A 14,387-nucleotide genomic window follows, 5' to 3' on the forward strand; every position below is an offset into this window, starting at 1 on the left:
TGCTAAATAGTATTAGTAGTAGTTCAGCTGCAGTGAAAGCCTTCTCTAGCCTTGTGTAACCTGTTGTAATTTGATTACCTTACTGCTGAGAAAGAAGGAGGGGGGTTGGCTGGAGGTGTCCTGGGTTGCCAGGAAGATATTTAACTAGGATGAATTCCTGCACATGAGCACTTCATACCAAAGAGACTTGCACTGACCCCTGAAATTTTAAAAGTGCTAAAAATAAGTTTTAAGGTATAAAAGTATTTGCATTAAATCTAATTGCAGAATTTAGGTGCTAGGAAGTGGTATTGGTGTGCTATCTACTCAAATTTGCTCAAGCCATATGCAAATTAGTCCATTTTTGGGAGGTTCTCATTTGCATATTTATGGGTAAAAATTGTTGGAAATGTTTACAGCCTTAATGTGAGGGCATGGCTCTGATCACAAATGTGAAGTTTGATCCAAAAAAAAAGGGTTTCACTACTGCTTTTGACTAAAAATTCCCATTAGAGTGTCTGTATGTTTATCTGCATTCAAATAGAGCTCTCTGATTGGATGAGCAGCTCCTGTTAGAAAATCTGCCCGGGAACAGAGAGGAGAGGAGAGAATCAATGGGTGGGTGGGTGGACATGGATGGCAGGAGAGCGAAGAGAATCGCTGGGTGGGTGTGGATGGCTGGAGGGAGGCAGGGGACAGGAGAGTTGCTGGACATGGATGGAGGAGAGGGAAGGGAGAGAGAAGAAATGCTGGACATGGATGGAAGGGAGGGAAGAGTGAGGAAGGAGATGAGATGAGGGAAAAGGAAGAGAGAAAAACTGCACATGGATGAAGAAAATAGGCAGAAGCTGGATCCACTGGACAGTCAAGTCTGCGGAGGACCCAGCTTTTACTTACGGATGTAGGACAAGAAATGAAGAAGAAAGGCAGAAAGTAAAGAAATAAATGGAAAGGAAGCCCTGGAAACGGAGTTAAGAGGACAGATAGCAGCAGAATCAGATACTGAGCCAGCATGATCAGAAAAACAAAGTCACCAGACAACAAAGGTAGAAAAGATCATTTTCTTTTCATTATAGTGTTTGGAATATGTCCACTTTGAGAATCAGGTGCTCAACATTAAAAGTTTATATTTATTTACTTATGTATGGCATTTTATCCCACATTAAACATGAATTAGGATGTTTTGTGGCTGTACATGAGAATTGTGATATTATGATCCCTTGTTTCATATTGTTGACGGTCTGCATTTTCCGTATGGGTGGTATATCGGTGTATTAGGTTCTGCCCAGTGTAATATTTATGGTACAGTAAGGTTCTGAGTGTGTTTTTGCACAAAGTTGTACATAGTGTTTTGCAGTTGAGCGATTGTGGTTAGTATATGCTTTGAGCAACCACTTTATTCTTTGACATATGATACATATCTAAATTTAATAAAAGGTATTAATTGTGACTTATTTTTATTTATTTTTTCTGTGTGTTATCAGACAATTATGGATTTAAGCTCCACCCCTGGCCCCACCCCTAACCCCGCCCCTTTAGCCTTCCCAAGCAGTTGAGCCACCGACCGCCTATGCGCTCCTTAGAAAACTCCAAAAAAGGCGACCTACAGGAAAGAACCTGTAACTCCGATACATGTCTGGCCGAGGCAATGGCCACCAAAAACACCATCTTGAATGTTAAATCCTTAAGAGAACAATCAGCCAAAGGTTCAAATGGAAGCTTAGTAAGAGCCGACAAAACCAGATTAAGGTCCCAAGCCGGAAAAATAATTCTCAAAAGAGGCTGCGAGAGACCTACTCCTTTCAAGACAAGAGAAACATCTGGAAGGCTAGCTAAGGACTTGCCCTGAATGCGACCTCTAAAACATGATAAAGCCGCAACTTGAACCTTAAGGGAAGCAAAAGCCAAACCCTTATCAAATCCATGCTGTAGAAACTCCACGAACTCTGGCACCGTTGCTCGTAAAGGAGAATTGTGTCAATCAGCACACCAGGCCTCAAAGATCCGCCAAACTCTAACATAATTCAGAGAAGTCGAATGACGACGAGATCGAAACATAGTGGAAATGACTTTTGAAGAGTAACCCCTGTTCATCAATCACGCCCTTTCAAGAGCCAGGCCGTAAGACAAAATCGAGCCTGGATTGTGAGAATTCTCTCCAGAGGAAGAAATATATGACCCCATGCCGTGTCGAACAAAACCACCAAATACTCTAGGGTTTGAGACAGCACTAACCGACTCTTGGCTGAATTGACTACCCATCCAAGGGACTGCAGAAACTGCACTACTCGATTCGTGACTTGAAGACTCTCTTGGTATGACTTTGCCCGTATCAACCAGTTGTCCAGATATGGATGAACTAAGATCCCTTCCTTCCTGAGAGCCGCTGCGACTACCACCATGACCTTGGTGAACGTATGAGGAGCCATGGCCAAACTGAAGGGAAGCGCCCAAAACTGAAAATGCTGACCCAGGACCGCAAAACGAAGAAATCGCTGATGCCCCTGTCAAATCAGAATGTGCAGGTAGGCCTCCATCAAATCTAGAGCTGTCAAAAACTCTCCCGTGCGGACTGCTACTATCACTGAGCGTAGAGTTTCCATTTGAAAACTGGGAATCCTGAGTGCTCGATTGACTGCCTTAAGGTCTAAAATTGGTCGAAAAGAACCTTCTTTCTTTGGAACCACAAAATAAATGGAGTAACGGCCTAGCTTGAGTTCTGACGGAGGAACCGGACAAACAGCCTGCAGCTGAAGAAGTCTTAGTAGAGTGTCCCGAACCGCTCCCGCCTTCAGGCGAGACCAGCAGGGACACTCTAGAAAGCATCGGAAAGAGGATGAGCAAATTCTAAAGCGTACCCTCCTCAAATAACCTCCAAGACCCACTGATCTGAGGTAATTTGGGCTAATAGAGCTAAACCAGCTCCTACCGGAATCAGAGGAGAGGCCCTCGTACCTTCATTGGGCTGGACAGGCTGCGGATTGAAAAGAAGATCCGGAGACTATCTTCTCTACGGAACCCACGAAAGGACTGGTTTCTCTGAAGGAAACGAGACAGCTGCGGCTGAACACTTCTGACTGACCGAAAACGACGGAAATCCTGTTCTCGCCCATGGCTGAAACCAGAAAACTTCTGAACCATTCTAGGATGATCTTCTGGCAGACGAGGAACCTTGGTATCACCCAAACTATGGATCAATCTATCTAACATAGTAACATAGCAGATGACGGCAGAAAAAGACCTGCACGGTCCATCCAGTCTGCCCAACAAGATAAACTCATATGTGCTACTTTTTGTGTATACCCTACCTTGATTTGTACCTGTCCTCTTCAGGGCATAGACCGTATAAGTCTGCCCAGCACTATCCCCACCTCCCAACCACCAGCCCCGCCTCCCACCACCGGCTCTGGCAGACCGTATAAGTCTGCCCAGCACTATCCCCGCCTCCCAACCACCAGTCCCGCCTCCCACCACTGGCTCTGGCACAGACCGTATAAGTCTGCCCAGCACTATCCCCGCCTCCCACCACCAGCTCTGGCACAGACCGTATAAGTCTGCCCGGCACTGGGCCAAACAAAAAGGAACCTTGAAATGGGAACTTTCTTAACTTAGACTTAGAAGCAGCATCCGCCGACCAACCTCTCAGCCACAGAGAACGACGAGCTGCCACTGAAAAAGCAATGGACTTAGAAGACGCCCTTAATAAGTCATAGAAAGAATCTGCTAAAAAGGCAGAGCCCGTCTCAGTCTTGGCTACTTCCATGTCAATTGAAGTCAAATCATCAGAAGACCTGCCCAAAATTCGTTCGGCCCAACGAAAGCATGCTCTAGCTACCAAAGAGCCACAGATGGCCGCCTGCACAGCCAAAGAGGAGACGTCAAAACAACTTTTCAAAAGGGCTTCCACCCTACGATCCTGAATGTCCCGAAGAGCAGTACCACCATCTACCGGGACTGTATTGCGCTTAGTTGACCGCAGACACTACAGCATCCACCACAGGCACCTTCAGAAGAGATTTATCTACCTCTGGAAGTGGATAAAGACGCACTATAGATCTTGCTTGCCTAAAGGGAGAATCTGGGAAATCCCACTGAGTCTGGATGATATCCCTAACGTCCTGGTGCATAGGAAATGTTTTCCCCGGATGCCTAATGCCTTTAACTAACAAATCAACCTGACACACCTCAGGGGCTGCGGACTGATCTTCATCAAAATGCAAAGTGTCAGCTACCAAAGCAATTAGTTCCTGGAGATCTTCCTTATGAAAAATACGAACTACCGACGGATCATCTCCTGTAAAAAAAGAATCCGTCCCTGTCTCAGCCGAACCTGTGTCCTCCAACTGCGACTCCTATAATACATCCAATTCTTCCAAAGCAGGCATTTCCAAATCCTGATCAGAAGCCTGATCTTCTTCCTGAAGTTCTGATTCCCTCAATCTTTTGGCCGGAATACGCTGTCTGGGCGCAACCAGTCCAGGAGGAACAGAAGGAAACAAAGAGGAACCTGCCTGCTTTAAAAGAAAGGCTTGATACATTTGAATCACAAATTCAGGAGGAAAACCCCCCTCCTGAATAGCTGCTGACAAGGAAAGCACTGGAGCAGCCTGACCAGTCTGAAAAAATAAAGATGTCGAAGGCCGGTCCTCCCCAGAGTTCGGCGCTGACAAAATGGCCGCCGTTCCCGCCAAAATGGGTGCGTGACCCGAATCTGACAGACCGGGAGACTGATTTAAAACCGCAGTAGAAACCGGCTCAACTGGCCCCGCTGAAGCAGAAGGGACCGCCGGAACAGCTGACTCCGCCGTTTCTACGGCGGTACAAAACTTACAAGCGCCGGAGGCTCCAACCCCCCGACGCTGATATACAAAACAACAGCGCAGCTTTTCAGCCATAGTACAGCCCTTCATTGCCTCTGGTTCTCCTTGAAACCCGAACCGTCCTCACTAGAGCTGCTCTGCCGTTTTGTTTTGTTTTTTTTAAACTTTATTAAAGGGCTGCCTCTCCTGAAGCTGCAGTACTAAGGAAGAGACTGAGCTCCCCCCAGGCTAAAGTAAATAATCCAACACCAGGGGACCTCAGGAGGGAAAGTGGGGGAGGGACCCTGTTACCCCCCTGGGTGTAACACCCCAAAGGCTGACTGAAGTGTGCACCGCACCCAGTCAAAAGAAGCCTGAACCATGGAGGCACAGAAAGAGAAATAGACAGAAAAAGTACACAGACTGTGCCTTGCTAATAAATAAAAGTTCAAAACTAGATAGAGAAAGAGAGGAGACTAAAGGGCTCACCTCCTTCCATCTGCTGGAGACTGAGATTACTGAATCTAGGGCTAGTTGGCCAGGGCTCCTATTGGCTCTAGAGTCAGAATTCTCAGTCTCCACCTGCTGGAAGGAAGGAGTATACAACCCACCAATCAGGTCCTGGACCAGTCCAAGGGATGCTAAGGAAATATACATTTAACAGCATTGAAATTCAAATACCAGAGATATAAAACAATGTTAGCATAATACTAATGATACACCTAATAAGCAGCATTAGAACATCCAATTAACATAGATATGATGCTAAAGATTTTCTACAATATGGTTACCATATAGCTGAGGGACCAAGAGCAGACATATGATGGGAACAAGATGTGTGGTACAGTCAGTTGGGATAATTTGATGGTTAGCTAAACTAAAGTCAAGTTCTTTGTATAGTTAGCAAAGAGATAAGGAACTGATCTAAGATTTAAGGAGCCTCTCCTACCTGGTTAAATTGCTTTAAATACTGGGAAGTCCACTTCTACCATTTTAAATCAGCATGTAAATGGCAACTCTATAAAGTAAACTCGGCATCTGCTGTCCTTTATAAAATTACTAGTATAAGCAGGTTTATATGCGCATGTCCAATTTTCTTTAAATTAGTCACCTTACTTTCTATTACTCTCTTACCTTTCTATTACTCTCTTACCTATCTATATGTTCCATCTTTGCTGTACCCTTCACTAGCAATTAAAATGTTCTATTACATTTTGTGTTGACATTGTAAGTAGTATACTATGCAATACTTTCCTGCTTATAATTGAAAAACGCCTATATTGCGACCCAAATTGGGAGATGGGCGTCTTTCTCCCATGGGCGCCCAAATCGGTATAATCGAAAGCCGATTTTGGGCGTTTCCAACTGCAATCCGTCGCGGAAACGGGTAAAGTTGATGGAGGTGTGGTGAAGGCGGAACTGGGGCGTGGTTATCGGCCGAGGAGAGATGGGCGTCTTTAGCTGATAATCGGAAAAAAAAAAAAGGCGTTTTTACCGTGATTTTGGGTCACTTTTTTTGGACCTTTTTCTTCCACGAACAAGTCCCAAAAAAGTGCCCTAACTGCCCAGATGACCACTGGAGGGAATCGGGGATGACCTCCCCGGACTCCCCCAGTGGTCACTAACCCCCTCCCACCAAAAAACCCCACTTTAAAAACTTTTTTCCCAGCCTCTTATGCCAGCCTCAAATGCCGTACCTACCCACCTCCATGACAGCAGAATGTGTTCTATCCTCTGACAGCCTTTCCCTGGTTCTGATGTGGCTCTCGGGTGAGTGTGACACCTTTTCTGTTAAGGGCACTGCAGAGTCACATCAGCAATGCATTGTGGTGGGTGTAGGGTATTGGGCTCCGTGATTCCACTAGCTTGTGTTACATGCTCACGATGTTGGTAGTTGGTAGGCTCTACTCCCATGGTGCTTTTCCCCCTGCTAACTGGGTCGGAGTGTGCCCTGTTTTGTTTCAGGTAGTCCATGAGGTAGTGGCCATTTTTGTAAGACAGTTTTAGATCCCTTTCATGTGTTAGCCACATTACAGAACTTAGTTCTTACCTTGAATGTGGCTGAAAGAGGGCATTGTACACCATTCTGCCAACTCTGACCTACTGCTAATCTCAGTACCAGGGAGACTCGTTGCCAGTGGGGCACAACCTCTGATCTGCAGTTAACTGTGAGTAAGCGTGCTTATTCCAATAAAGGACGTTTTCGGAGAGATTAGTCTTCAGGTGTCAACTGGTGTGCCAATGTTATATAGCAGCAACAAGTCCTAGAGGCCTGCGTGTATGCAGGTCCCTGGAGCACTTTTAGTGGGTACCGCAGTGCACTTCAGCCAGGTGGACCCAGGCCCATCCCCCCTACCTGTAACACTTGTGCTGGTAAATGGGAGGTCTCCAAAACCCACTGTACCCACATGTAGGTGCCCCCTTCACCCCTAAGAGCTATGGTAGTGTTGTACATTTGTGGATAGTGGGTTTTGGGGGAGGGGGGTTGGGTGCTCAGCACCCGTGGTAAGGGAGCTATGCATGTGGGAGCCTTTTCTGAAGTCCACCGCACTGACCTCTAGGGTGCCTAGTTGGTGTCCTGGCATATCAGGGGGGCGAGTGTACTACGAATCCTGGCCCCTCCCATGACCAAATGGCTCGGATTAGGACGTTTTTGAGCTGGGCGTTTTTAGTTTCCATTATCGCTAAAAAAAAACAAACGCCCAGCTGAAAAACGTCCATTTTTTCGAAAATGCGGTCTGTCTCGCCTCTTCAAGTACCCGTTTTCGGACATAGACGCCCATGGAGATAGGCGTTCGCGTTCGATTATGCTCCTCCACCTATTGTTATTTCAATATTTTTACTGCTGCAATTGCCTGTTGCTCATGTTTGATCTATTCTTACTGTACACCGCCTTGAGTAAATTCCTTCAAAAAGGCGGTAAATAAATCCTAATAAATAAATAAATCAAATGTGTCACGCCAATAGAGCCAATGTAAATGACTGCATTTAGATTCTGCAGTTACACACATAAGAAATGGTATTCAGTAAGCTACGAGCAAAAGTGTCTGCCCCACCCTTGCTCCGCCCACATGTACAGAGTAGCGCACAGCTGGAATTCTGGACGTTTACATGCATATTTGCCACATCAGTGTTAACATCAAGGAGGTTTAATAAGATAGGAGATGACATGACATCAAAAAGTTGAAGCCAGTTTCCCCAGCAGCTGCCATATTGGTGTACCCTTGAAAACTCCCCAACCCCCCCCTCAATTCCCCTCCTACCAGAAAGAATACAAAACCAAGGAAGTTTAATAAAACAATATAAACCTCATGAGTTTGCTATTTTTTTTTTTTTTAATAATGTGTGTGAATGTTTTGGGTCACTCAATATGGCAGCAACCTTCAACTCACATAATGGGCCAGATAGGATCATGCCGCCTCCTGACTTACTAAACCTCCTTGATTAGCATTTTCTTTATAGAATTATCCCCTACATGTCCCATATTCACCAGGATGTGGTTCTCAGAAATCCAGATCTGGCCTAAATTTCCTTCCTTAAACAGTGTTACTGAGAAGTTTTTCCACACCATCAGATTATATGTACACCAGCACGTAGCATTCTGCCTTCTGTAGTGTAAATAGATTTTCAGAAAGCTTTTCACAAAGTTCCTCATGAGAGACTCTTAAGAAAATTAAAAAGTTATGGGATTCCACAGTGTCCTTCTGTGGATTAACAGAAAACAGAGGGTAAGGTTAAATGGCAATTTTTCTTAATGGAGGAGAGTGAATAGTGGAGTGCAGCAAGGATCTGGGACTGGTGCTATTTAACATATTTATAAACTACTAAAAAAGGCCCGTTTCTGGCTGAAATGAAACGGGCGCTAGCAAGGTTATCCCCCCCTCCCTCCCTCAGTCCCCTCCAAGGAGTGGAAGTAAGCCTATGTAGTCCACTGTAAGCAAGGAAGGCAATTAGGGTAATCTGTTTCCCCTGTGCCGTGCAGCCTTCATTGCCATACACTCAATTCAAAGTAAACCTGTGAGGTGCTGCATCCACGTTGTCGTTCACCGTCCTCCCTCCCCTCTCTTAGTGAGAGGAGTGGAAGTAAGCCTATGTAGTCCAGTGCGGGTCCAAGGGCGGGGCTGGAACTTGGAGGAGAGGGAGAGCGGCGGCGGTTTTTTTGAGGGCCAATTTTGCTTACTCACATCGCTGTCGCGCATTTGTTTCACTTTCCCCACTGTGCAACAAAACAACTCAGGCTCCAAGGGGCGGCAGTTTTTTCGCCAGCTGGGCGGCAGCGGTTCGGGAGAGGAGAGGGATGTCAGCGGCGGTTTTTTGAGGGCGGTTGGCAGGGGAGGAGTAGGGAAGCACGCGGAGCGTGTTTCCCTACTCCTCCCCCTCCACATTGGACACTCGCGGCTCCTCCCCTCTCCCTGACGTTTCCCTACTCCTCCACATTGGACACTTGCGCCTCCTCCCCTCTCCCTGACGTTTCCCTACTCCACCTCCACAGTGGACACTCGTGGCTCCTCCCCTCTCCCTGATGTCACGATCTACTCCATGAAGGACACCACCACCGGAAGCCACCAGGCAGCCTCAGTACGTTGGAGGTGAGCTTTATTATATAGGATGATCTGAAAATCGGAACGATGAGTGAGGTGATTACATTTGCAGATGACACAAAACTATTCAAAGTTGTCAAAACACATGCAGATTGTCAAAAATTGCAGGAAGACTGGGCATTCAAATAGCAGATGAAATGTAATGAGGACAAATGCAAAGTGATGCACATTGAGAAGAATAATCCAAATCATAGTTACCTTATGCTAGGGTCCACCTGAGGAGTGCAGTGGCAGCCAAAAAAGCAAACCGGATGCTAGGAATTATTAGGAGAGGGATGGTAAATAAGACCAAGAGTACTGAAGTGCCTCTGTTTTACTCTATAGAGTGCGACCTCACCTTGAGTATTGCGTTCAATTCTGGTTGCCATTTTTCAAAAAAGATATAGCGGAATTAGAAAAGGTTCAAAGAAGAGCAACCAAAATGATAAAGGGGATGTAGTAACAGTGGTTAGTGTATCTGGGTTTAAGGTTTGGAAAGGTTCCTGGAGGAAAAGTCCATAGTCTGTTATTGAGATGGACATGGAGTAAGCCACTGCTTGCCCCGGGATTGGTAGCATGGAATGTTGCTGCTATTTGGGTTTCTGCCAGGTACTTGTCACCTGGATGACCACTGTTGGAAGCAGGATTCTGGACTAGATGGACCATTGGTCTGACCCAGTATGGCTATTCTTATGTTCTTAACTGACAGAATCCACTTTCTGGGATACATGTATGCATCTGTATTCTATGGGGCCAATATTAAAACTGTGGGAGGTAGCTGGCCTGCCTCTTGCAGTTGGCGCTGAGCCTTGATATTCAAGGCTAGGCTGTTTCCAGTGACCGGCATTGAATATCCAATTTAAATTTGGTCTGTTTCAACTGAACCAGCCAAGCCTACATTCAGTGCTAGTTATTCCACCTATTGACGGGACCAAAGATGGCAGCCAAACTTAGCTTTGTGCTGAAAATCAGCAGATAGCCTGTTATATCACACGATATAACTATCTGCTAGGTGCTAAACGGCAATATTCAGCCAGGGATAGCCGGCTAGCCTCGGCTGAATATCGCCGGATAGCTGGCTAAGTGCCATTTAGGTGGATAAATTGTTCTGAATATCAGGGGCATGTATTTATGACAAATAAAAAATCCTGCCATTATCAGGGTCCTCCTGACCCCTGTGAAAGGAAGACTTGATGTGGACAGCACACTAAAGAAGAAAAGTTATTAAGAATGCATGTACACGTGGAGGGGCAAAATCGAAAGGGATGTCCAAGTTTTGATGAAGACGTTCTCGCAAAACGTCCCCGCGAAGGGGCGGGAAAATCCATATTATCGAAACAAGATGGACGTCCAACTTTCGTGTCGATACTTTGGTCAGGGACTTCCAAATCTTGAAATTTTGGTTGTCCTTAGAGATGGTCGTCCCTAGACTTGGTCATTTCTAATTTTCAGCGATAATGGAAACCAAGGATGTCCATCTCAGAAATGACCAAATGCAAGCCCTTTGGTCATGGGAGGAGCCAGCATTTCTAGTGCACTGGTCCCTCTGACATGCCTCCGATACGTCCCCTTGAACTTTGGCCATCCCTGCGACGGAAAGCAGTTGGGGGTGTCCAAAATCAGCTTTCGATTATACTGATTTGGACGGCCCTGTGAGGACTTCCATCTTCTGATTTGTGTCGAAAGATGGGCATCCTTCTCTTTTGAAAATTAGCCAGATAGTGATCCCACAGCCTACTTTTCCTTCAGGATGGAAGCCATAGAGCCTTCTGGTACTATTTCTAAGAATCTCCATGAATTTTAAGTGACCCATATGGTTATCAGTCCATCACAACTCTGAATGCTCAGAGACTCTCATGGCTGGAATTTAGTATGGCCCATCTTCCCATGCCCCAAATCCATTTCTACTGTGGAGAAAGCCATAGCTTCCCAGGAAGGTGCCATACTAGGTCAAACCAAGGGTCCATCTAGCCCGGTATCCTGTTTCCAACAGTGGACAATCCCGGTCATAAGTACCCAGAAAATGGCAAGGTTCCTGCTGGTAGCAGTGTCACAGGGGTGAGGGGTGCGATACAGGTAATCTAGACTGCCCCCACTTGACGCTTGACATTTCGCCCATTAGATTGTAAGCTCTTTTGAGCAGGGACTGTCCTTTTTGTTAAACTGTACAGCGCTGCGTAACCCTAGTAGCACTCTAGAAATGTTAAGCAGTAGTAGTAGATAAGGAGAGGGAGAGCTGTACTCTTTTCCCAGCAGGAGGAAAGAAACAAGGCAAGGATTTAGACACAGTCATGCTTGCTTATGCAGCTGGGAAGTCTGGTTACTGCATATTTTCCACAAAACAGCAGTAAGGACTGTGTGGAAGGACTGAGTGTTCCCAGGTTTCAGTATCTTTAATTTTCCTTGGGTTTTAAAACGTGCTACAGAACTGGCAGTGTTCACATATTCTGGCATCCAAATCTTGTCCCCTCCTGCCCTCTCCTGTAAGTTCAGGAACCCCAGCTCACTGAACCAAGGGGCTGTGGTTACCCCCCTCCCCAGTCTGTATGCTATAATTTACTGCCTTCTAAGACTAATCAAGCTCTCCTCTTTATAAGAAAACCCAGTGATGAGTTACAATTAAATAGGGCAAAATCTGCCAAGGGAGAGTTAAATGCAGCCTTTAACCTTCAATTACTCCTGCTTTAACTTTTTATTTATGGCTCTGTGATGTTTACATAGAGGGACACACCCTATGAAATCTGCAATTAAATGGGCCCATATGGCAGATTTAAAGAGACAGACTGAGTCTTACAGCAACTACCTAGTTTTGGGATAAAATGGCCCAGAAAGCAACAAGCTGTGACATAATAATAAGCAGACAAAAAAGAAAATAGTGAGTAACAAGCCTTACAAAACAGAACAAAAACAAAACAAACCTTATGATCCTGAGTTTATGAACTACCTCCCCCCTTTATACCACCCTACCCATAACCCAATTCCTTTACACTACAACTGAGATGACCCATTGTCTGAACTCTTATGACCCCAGGCCATCTTTGAAATGATTATGTTCATTATTCCTAAGCTCCCCTCCCCAACCCAGGCAGAGAACCCCAGGAACAATAACCAACTTATGATACCCCTATTCAATACTGCACTTCTTGCTTTACATAGTAACATAGTAGATGACGGCAAAAAAGACCTGCACGGTCCATCCAGTCTGCCCAACAAGACAACTCGTGTGCTACTTTTGTGTATACCCTACTTTGATTTGTACCTGTGCTCTTCAGGGCACAGACCGTATAAGTCTGCCCAGCACTAGCCCCGCCTCCCAACCACCGGCTCTGGCATAGACCGTATAAGTCTGCCCAGCACTATCCCCGCCTCCCACCACCGGCTCTGGCACAGACCGTATAAGTCTGCCCAGCGCTATCCCTGCCTCCCAACCTCCAGTCCCGCCTCCCACCACTGGCTCTGGCACAGACCGTATAAGTCTGCCCCGCACTATCCCCGCCTCCCAACCTCCAGCCCCGCCTCCCACTACCGGCTCTGCTATCCAATCTCGGTTAAGCTCCTGATGCTTTGTGTGATATATTTCTTCTTCTTGGGGAAGTCCGAGCAGCCCATGCCTCCCATAGCATTAAGGCATGCAATCTATTTCTCCAATACCAAAAATAGGGAGGCGCCTCCTGCATCCAATGATTAAGGAGAAATTAGACCTTACCTGATAATTTGCTTTCCTTTAGTCCCTCCGGACCGGTCCAGAATGTGACTGATGGGTTGTGCACACCTTCCAGCAGGTGGAGACTGAGAAAAAAACTGACTCTAGAGAGAGCCAATAAGAGCCCTTGGCAACAAGAGAAAGATCTAGTAACAAAGTACCAAAGCAGAAGAAGTAAAACAATAAGTAAATGGTCTGTGCATACGAAAGCCTGAGCAGCCACCGGCACATTGCCAACACAGGGTGTATGCCACAAACAATAATGTGACCAATAACATCCCCTGCATATCATGCACAAAAGGCTACATACTGAACCATAGAATTTGTGTCGTTGTTTTTTTTTTTTTAAACAATGAAACCAGAAACCAGCAACACAGCTCCCAAGAAAACAATACCACTTTAACTCTTGAAGACACAGAATACCTAAAGGGAGGGATCTGGGCCAGTCCGGAGGGACTAAAGGAAAGCAGATTAGTAGGTAAGGTCTAATTTCTCCTTCCTTAGCGTCCCTCCGGACCGGCCCAGAATGTGACTGATGGAAAGTAACAAAGCAGTAAGATTATGGGAGGGACCCCAACAGCACCGCCGTCAAAACGTGTGCCCCGAAAACGACTTGCTGATGACTCAGAAGGTCCAATCGATAGTGCTTAGAAAAGGAATGCAAAGAAGACCGTCACCACCATACAAATATCCTCCAGAGGCACCAGACAACACTCTGCCCAAGAAGTAGCCTGACCTCTTGTAGAGTGAGCCTTAACTCCTTCCAGAACAGCTTTCCCTGAAAGAAGGTAAGCTGATGCAATAATTTCCTTAAGCCAACGAAAAATAGTGGGCTTAGAAGCCATAAGCCCTTTGCGTGAACCTACGATGAGAATAAACAAACGATCGGACTGACAAATCTCCTCCGTAGACTTGACATAATGCTTCAGAACTCTTGACATTCAGACGCTTCAAAAGACACTGCTCCTCCGACCCGGAGAAAGAACCTAGAACAGGCAACACCACCGGTTGAGATGAATGAAAACGAGTCAATACCTTGGGCAGAAAAGAAGGAACTGGTCTTAAAACAACTCGATCTGAGCTGAATTCCAAAAACAGAGACCTACACGAAAGAGCCTGCAACTCCGAAACTCTCCTAGCTGAGGCAAAAGCCACTAAAAACAATGCCTTCAGGGTTAAGTCCTTCAAGGTACAAGAAGATAAAGGCTCAAAAGGAGGCTTGGTAAGAACCGAGAATACCAAATTAAAATCCCAGCGTGGAAAAGAACAGCAAGACAGAGGACGCAGGAGGTTAACCTCTCTTAAAAAATGGAACACATCCAGGTG

Source organism: Microcaecilia unicolor, chromosome 3 (genome assembly GCF_901765095.1).
Source record: "Microcaecilia unicolor chromosome 3, aMicUni1.1, whole genome shotgun sequence".
Classification (NCBI taxonomy): domain Eukaryota; kingdom Metazoa; phylum Chordata; class Amphibia; order Gymnophiona; family Siphonopidae; genus Microcaecilia; species Microcaecilia unicolor.